At 29.1% G+C, this 8,198-nt stretch overlaps 1 pseudogene; it reads left to right on the forward strand.

Moving 5' to 3' along the window:
• Positions 1 to 1,741: 1,741 nt before the first annotated feature.
• LOC149170574 (antifungal protein ginkbilobin-like protein 1 pseudogene) lies at positions 1,742 to 2,083 on the forward strand (annotated as a pseudogene).
• Positions 2,084 to 8,198: the final 6,115 nt, after the last annotated feature.

Genomic DNA, 8,198 nt, shown 5'->3' on the forward strand with positions numbered 1-8,198 from the left:
CTAAATAATGAATTAAAGTATGAAACACTCCTAATATGGGTGAGAAATGCATAATATTTTGAGTTATGAAATTGTTTTGTATGAAAAACAATACTGATAATGAAATATATCAATTATTACTTCACTATTTATTACTTCTTTGTTGCTCTTCTGTCATCATCATTCTCATATCCTGATGATGGATCCCATTTGGGATTTGAAACGTTGGTACAAAAATGTTAAAACTGTGGATGGATTTGAAACGTTGGTACAAAAATGTTAAAACTGTGGATTCTCCGGTCATCGATCCAAAATATATCAATATCATATTAAAATTCAGTCCAATTAAACAAAAAAAATAAATCACAAATAAATAAATTATATCACTAAATAATGAATTAAAATATGAATCACTCCTAACATGTGTGGGAAATGCATAGTTTTTTGAGTTATAAAATTGTTTTGTATGAAAAACAATATTTGATAATGAAATTTGTCAATATGATATTAAAATTCAGTGCAATTAAATAAAAATAATAAGTCACTAAATAAATTAATTAAATAAGTAAATAATGAATTAAAATATGAAACACTCCTAATATGTGTGAGAAATGAATAATTTTTTGAGTTATAAAATTGTTTTGTACGAAAAACAATACTGATAATGAAATGAAATATATCAATATCATATTAAAATTTAGCCCAATTAAATAAAAATAATAAATCACTAAATAAATAAATTAAATCACTAAATAATGAATCACTCCTAACATCTGTGAGAAATGCATAATTTTTTGTATTATAAAATTGTTTTGTATGAAAAACAAATATTTTTTAAATATTTTGAAATAACCAAATAGTCATTTCCACTTGGGTATGAAGTGCGAAATTTCTCATGAATTTGAACAAATCATTCCCAAAATAATCTATGATTTTGAGAATGTCATGATTCATGTGTGAAGGAATAAATGGGAAATGTATTTGTTTGTTTCTCTGACTGATAATGAAATATATCAATATCATGTTAAAATTGGGTCCAATTAAATAAAAATAATATTAAAAAAAACTAAATACATCTATTTTATAATATTAAATTTTTTTTTAACGTAATATATTTTAATAATTGATTTTATTTTTTAAATTAAATTTTAAAATATTCTCAAAATCCAAGATAATATTGCATTTACCAAATTTAAAATTGATTTTATTTTTTAAATTAAATTTTAAAATATTGCATTTACCAAATTTTGGAATGGTAAAATCTGATATGTTTGATTACCAATAGTATCAAGTCAAATAATTCCCATACAACATGGAATACATCTGCTTCATAATATTAAAATTTGGTGCAGTTAGGTAAAAAATAGATTAAAATTAATTTTGTGCACTCAGATAAAAATGTGATTAAAATTTGATGCAGTTGGCTAAAAATGAGATTGAAAGAAAGAATATAAGGATAATTTTGAATATGCTTTGCTTCCGGCTATGAAAACGAATCCAAAAGGAATCTTTTGTTCGTTTCTGTCAATGACAAAGCATGGCACTAAGCACCATCATGGTTGTGTCGCCAAGGCTATATAAAACGGGGGCGTCCTCAACAAATAAAGTGTATTTTTAACATCTTCTGAAAAAAAAAGTGTATTTTTAACACAAATTTGATTTTATCAGATTTTTTTGGCATTTGAAGGGATTACAGTTAATATCATTTGATTTTATCTGATTATTACTGTTACCGGTCATATTATTTCATTTGATCGTAGCCATGACGATCAGGGTTTTTGGCTTTGCTTTATCTCTTATGTTACTACTCACAATGGTGGGTTCGCAGGATGTATCGCTCGTCTGTAACCCAAATCAAATCCCAAGCGGAAGTCCATTCTTCAATATTATCGGAAAGCTGCTCGTACTTCTGGAACAAGACACGGCGGTCAACAGTTACAACTTCGAGACGACTGTGTATGACGCAACTACAGCCACAGCTGCGTACGGGCAAGCAGTCTGTTATCTGGTACTTTCTCCCTTTGAGTGCACCACCTGCCTTATTTTCCTGGGTGATCATGTCTGGCAAGGTTGCAACAATGCCGTGGCTGCTTCGATTGGATAACTTGATGCTTCAAATGGAAACGGTGTCCAACTGTACCATCCTCTATGCCGGATATAACTATTAGTTATTCATGTTACGGCAAGAGCTAACTAGCCTGCTATAGGGCATTAAATGTCCTGTTATATGCAAGCTGGATAACCCAATAACACTAGCAGGAGACTAGATAAATAAAAAATGGGTACACTCCAGCCTACATATAATCTGGCATTTAATGACCTATGACAGGCTGGTTAGCTCCAGCCGTTACTCATTGAATAAAATAGGAAGGAATCTCTCATCTGTGTAGCCATAATGCTTCCTTGTGTGTGGGGTTATTGTGAATTTTCAATACAAGATTGATTTGCCTCAGAATAGTAGTAATTATCGTCATCATATGAAGCCAAAGTATCAATGAATTTTAAAGTGCAGATAAGTTGATTTGAGTGGGTTTTAGTTAATTTAGAGTTCAAATCTGGCCATGAGGGGTTGAATATAACTCATCTTTGAGTATGGTCATTTTTAGTTTTAGTTTTTTTTTTAATTTCTCCTTGTCTTGTTATCAATATTTCTATTTCCATGCAAGCATCATAACATTGTAAAATTCCTCAAAATATAACATTGAAATATTTATTTATTTTCTTCACATGTATTATTTTTATTTTTACCATATTTTTAACTATTTTTTCTAGTTATGGATTTTTAATTTCTAGCTGTCTTCCTGCTCATATTTATTTTAACATTGTAAAATTCTATATAAATTTGAGATTGAGATATTTATTTATTTTCTGTATTTGTTATATTAGTTTTATCTTTATATATAAATTTCATATCATGCATAGTATCCCATGTTTTATTAATTTAAAATGAATAATGATTTTTTTATGATCATTCTTAGTTATGGTTTTTTATTTCTCCTTCTCTTGCTACCAATATTTCTATTTCCATGCAAGCATCATAACATTGTAAAATTCCTCAAAGTATAAGATTGAAATATTTATTTATTTTCTTCACATGTATTATTTTTATTTTTACCATAATTTTTAACAATTTCTTCTAGTTTTGGATTTTTAATTTCTGGTTGTCTTCCTGCTCATATTTATTTTAACATTGTAAAATTCTATATAAATTTGAAATTGAGATATTTATTTATTTTCTGCATTTGTTATATTAGTTTTATCTTTATATATAAATTTCATATCATGCATAGTATCTCATGTTTTATTAATTGAAAATGAATAATGTACTTTTTGTGGCCTTTTTCTATTAATTTAAAATGAATAATGATTTTTTTATGATCATTCTTAGATATAGTTTTTTATTTTTCCTTGTCTTGCTACCAATATTTCTATTTTCATGGAACCATCATAACATTGTAAATTTCCTCAAAGTTTAACATTGAAACATTTATTTATTTTCTTCACATGTATTATTTTTATTTTTACCATATTTTTAACTATTTTCTTTAGTTTTGGCTTTTTAACTTCTAGTTGTCTTCCTGGTCTTACTTCCTTTAACATTGTAAAATTCTATATAAATTTGAGATTGAGATATTTATTTATTTTCTGCATTTTTTATATTAGTTTTATCTTTATATATAAATTTCATATCATGCATAGTATCTCATGTTTTATTAATTTAAAATGAATAATGTTTTTTTTGTGGCCTTTTTTATTAATTTAAAATGAATAATGATTTTTTTATGATCATTCTTAGATATAGTTTTTCATTTTTGGTTGTCTTGCTACCAATATTTCTATTTCCATGGAACCATCATAACATTGTAAATTTCCTCAAAGTTTAACATTGAAACATTTATTTATTTTCTTCAGATGTATTATTTTTATTTTTACCATATTTTTAACTATTTTCTTTAGTTTTGGCTTTTTAATTTGTGGTTGTCTTCTTGCTCATATTTCTTTTAACATTGTAAAATTCTATATAAATTTGAGATTGAGATATTTATTTATTTTCTGCATTTGTGATATTAGTTTTATGTTTATGATGATGATGATGATGATGGTTAACATCGACTGAGACCAAATAATGGTCTATCGGACCTAAAGAAACAAGTTATCTATTTTGATTTAAGATTTTATTCCTATGCTCAAAAAGCTTGGAGAGAAGCCTCCCGAGCTCACTATAATTTTGACATTGTAAAAGGCTAGGAAGGTCAGTATTGTAACAAAGATTGTGAAACTGAGATCTAATGTGGTTATACGCAGGGCAATCTAAGAGGAAGTGGTTTTCATCCTCGATGTTCCTATTCTCACATATATGGCAGATCCTTTCCATCCATGGCGTTTTAGGAAATACCGAACGACCTGTTTCACTATGGAGCTCATGAGAATTCGTTCTAATATTTGCTATATTAATTTTCTTCTTTGAGCTAGTTAAAATAGAGAGATACTTTTGATCTTCTAGGGTGGGGTTGATGACTTTCTTATAATAACTTAATTTTCTTTTAGCCGCTAAGTCTTTCTCACACCACATTTTTTCTTTGAACTTAGAAGTAACAATATCTTTAATGTTATTTATGTTTTGCAATGCATCATTTTCGTTGATCTCCCAATAGCTTAACCAGGCCCTTGTGTCTTTATGCCACCCTCGATTGAGCCTTAGGTGGTTTTGGCTAGAATTTAAAGCTAGCTTAGGAAGTCTACGATCGTCTATGTTACTGATTTTGTGCTTCTACAACAGAAACCTAAGCATAGCTAGGCTCTCAATAGGGGAAAGACATGCTTCTATAAGGAGAATAGGATAGGGTGTATTACTTTTAATTTTCAGGTTATAAGTTATAAAACACTTCTGAATTTGCTCAATCTTTCTCCATGATTCTCTAGAGATGTTGCAACCCCAAACCTCACAGCCATATAAGATAACAAGAGTGGCTAAAGTTTCAAAGAGGAACTTCTTTTTATCCCACATTACAAGGTTTTCTATTTTACAATTATTTTCAAGACCAAAGTAAGCTTTCCACCCCCCATTAATCCTTTTCTCAATGCTATGGTTCCAGTTGAGCTTGTGATGAATATCAATTCCTATGTACTTGTAAGAATACACTTCCTCCAAGTTATTATTGTCATACATAAAATTAGCGTAAATGTCCTTCTTGGATTTGATAATCATAACTTTTGTTTTGTCAGTGTTAACAGTCATACCCATGGTAGAGCAGAAATCCTTAAGAAGCCTGAGTTGCTTATTAATATCAGATGGGCACCTTGCCAAAAGAAGAATATCGTCAGCATAAAGAAGAAGGATGACGACTATCCCAGCTAAGATCGTGCCATCACATCCTGATTCCTCTAAATAGCCTTCGAGCTTATCGATGTAAATGCCAAATAGGGTAGAGGAGAGGGGGCAACCTTGTTTAACTTCGATGTTACACTTAATATCTTTCGACCACCCTTCATTGCTCTTTAGCTTGGCAATTACATTCTCGTATAACCTTATAGCGGCAGCTCTCAACTCGAGAGGAACCTTTAGCTCTTCTAATATATTCCAAAGGTCGTATCTAGGAACTGTATCGAAAGCCTTTCTAAAGTCCACAAAGCAACAAAATAAATTGGATTTATCATTACGACATTCCTCCATAATGATCCTAAGCGTAACAAGGTGGTCTGTTGTTGAGTGATGCATTCTGAAACCTACTTGGCCTTTAGCCCGCTTACCTTCACTTTCAAGCCATATGCTTAACTTCTTTTCCAAAATACTACCATATAACTTGGCTACGAGAGGGCTGATCATAATTGTTCGATAATTAGATGGGTTATTTGTATCCCCACTTTTAAAAATAGGGATAATGAGGCTCTCAGTCCAAGGTTTAGGGAACCCTTGCTTGACTACTTGATTGAAAAGCTTGTGGATGTGGGGGATGAGGATAGGACCTCCAATTTTTAAGATTTCCGCTTGGTAACCTTCAATGTCCTTAGCTTTCCCATTAGCGAGGCGATTAACCCAAAACTTAATGTCTTCTAAAGAGAAAACTTCTTTCGTTGTAAGAAGGGTTTCCAAATTATCCATGACATTTGGAGATTCATAAAGCTTTTTAAGATAAGAATTCCAATCGTGAAGAGCAATTTTATTATTATCCTTAGTCTTCCTAGTTAGAATCTGCCTCCAAAATTTCTTAGGACCTACCTTAGAGAGGTGTAAGAGATTCTCCTGTCTTTGACGAATGTACTTCCTCTTTTTCCTTTTAGTTAGGGCTTTGTATATTTTTATCTTGTCCATTTTAAGAGATACATCAACAGCTTCCTTAATTTCTCTCCTTGCATTTTTACAATCTTTGTCATACCATGGATTGGTTTTGCTATTTCTTTTATTATTTGAAACTTAATTGAGAACTTGTTAATAGAATATGAGAGGGTTGTAGTAAAATTATGATAGAGGTCTTCTATGTTGTCTATATTAGATAAGGGAAGCAAATTAGTTTTTAATTCATTTAGAAAGAGATCATTTTTATTTCTATCAAATATTAAGTTCTTTTGGCTATAAGTATTATTTTCTACTGGAACTCTATACATGACAAAATTGAAAGTTATAAGTAAAGGCCTATGATCCAGCGTCATGGTCGTTTAAGATGTCAAAATTTATTATAAATTTCATATCATGCATAGTATCTCATGTTTTATTAATTTAAAATGAATAATGTTTTTTTTTGTGGCCTTTTTTATTGATTTAAAATGAATAATGATTTTTTTATGATCATTCTTCCATATGATTTTTTATTTCTGGTTGTCTTGCTACAAATATTTCTATTTCCATGAAACCATCATAACATTGTAAATTTCCTCAAAGTTTAACATTGAAACATTTATTTATTTTCTTCACATGTATTATTTTTATTTTTACCATATTTTTAACTATTTTCTTTAGTTTTGGCTTTTTAATTTCTCGTTGTCTTCCTGCTCATATTTCTTTTAACATTGTAAAATTCTATATAAATTTGAGATTGAGATATTTATTTATTTTATGTATTTGTTATATTAGTTTTATCTTTATATATAAATTTCATATCATGCATAGTATCTCATGTTTTATTAATTTAAAATGAATAATGTTTTTTTTTGGCATTTTTTTATTAATTTAAAATGAATAATGATTTTTTTTATGATCATTCTTAGAGATGGTTTTTTATTTCTCCTTGTCTTGCTACCAATATTTCTATTTCCATGGCACCATCATAACATTGTAAATTTCCTCAAATTTTAACATTGAAACATTTATTTATTTTCTTCACATGTAATATTTTTATTTTTCCCATATTTTTAACTATTTCCTTTAATTTTGGCTTTTTAATTTCTAGTTGTCTTCCTGCTCACATTTCTTTTAACATTGTAAAATTCTATATAAATTTGAGATTGAGATATTTAGTTATTTTCTGCATATGTAATACTAGTTTTATCTTTATATATAAATCTCATATCATCCATAGTATCCTATCTTTTATTAATTTAAATTGAATAATGATTTTTTTTTGTGGCCTTTTTCATTAATTTAAAATGAATAATGATTTTTTTTGGTGGCCTCATTCCCCTTGTTGTAAAGTAATTTTCTTTAGTTTTCTGTTTATACAATTCCCATATCCCATATCCTGTTTCTTATGAAATATTATGTTAATTTAAAATGAATAATGGATTTCATTGGAGATTTCAAATATTATGTACCTCAAAAGCTTTGGAAAATCATTTGATCATGCAAAATGATTTTCTAGAGAATTTTTGGATTAAAGAAAGATAAGGAGAGACAGGGAGACTCATAAATTGGGGGAGAAGAGGGGGAGAGAGAAAGAGATATAGGGAGGGAGATAACTATAAAGTTAGAGAGAAAATGTAGAGGAGAGAAATAAAGGCCAGAGACACATGGATTTGGAAAGAAAAAGAGAAAAAGAACCTAAAAAAAGATAAAGAGAGTATAAAAAAAAAGGAAAAAAAAAATGTTTTATTTAAAATAACCATAACTATAATATACCCCATATATTGGTCAGTTATCAAGTTATACCTATAACAGTATAACCTGGGCTACCAGGTCATACCATAGCAGAATCTTATGACCCCCACCAAATCCCAAGCAAAAGTCGATTCTTCGATGCTTTCGAAAACATGCTCATAATTCTGGAACAAGGGACTGCCTTTAA

This window comes from Pinus tabuliformis, chromosome 4_2 (genome assembly GCF_031772625.1).
Source record: "Pinus tabuliformis cultivar Carrire ecotype Pingquan chromosome 4_2, CPIR1, whole genome shotgun sequence".
Classification (NCBI taxonomy): Eukaryota; Viridiplantae; Streptophyta; class Pinopsida; order Pinales; family Pinaceae; genus Pinus; species Pinus tabuliformis.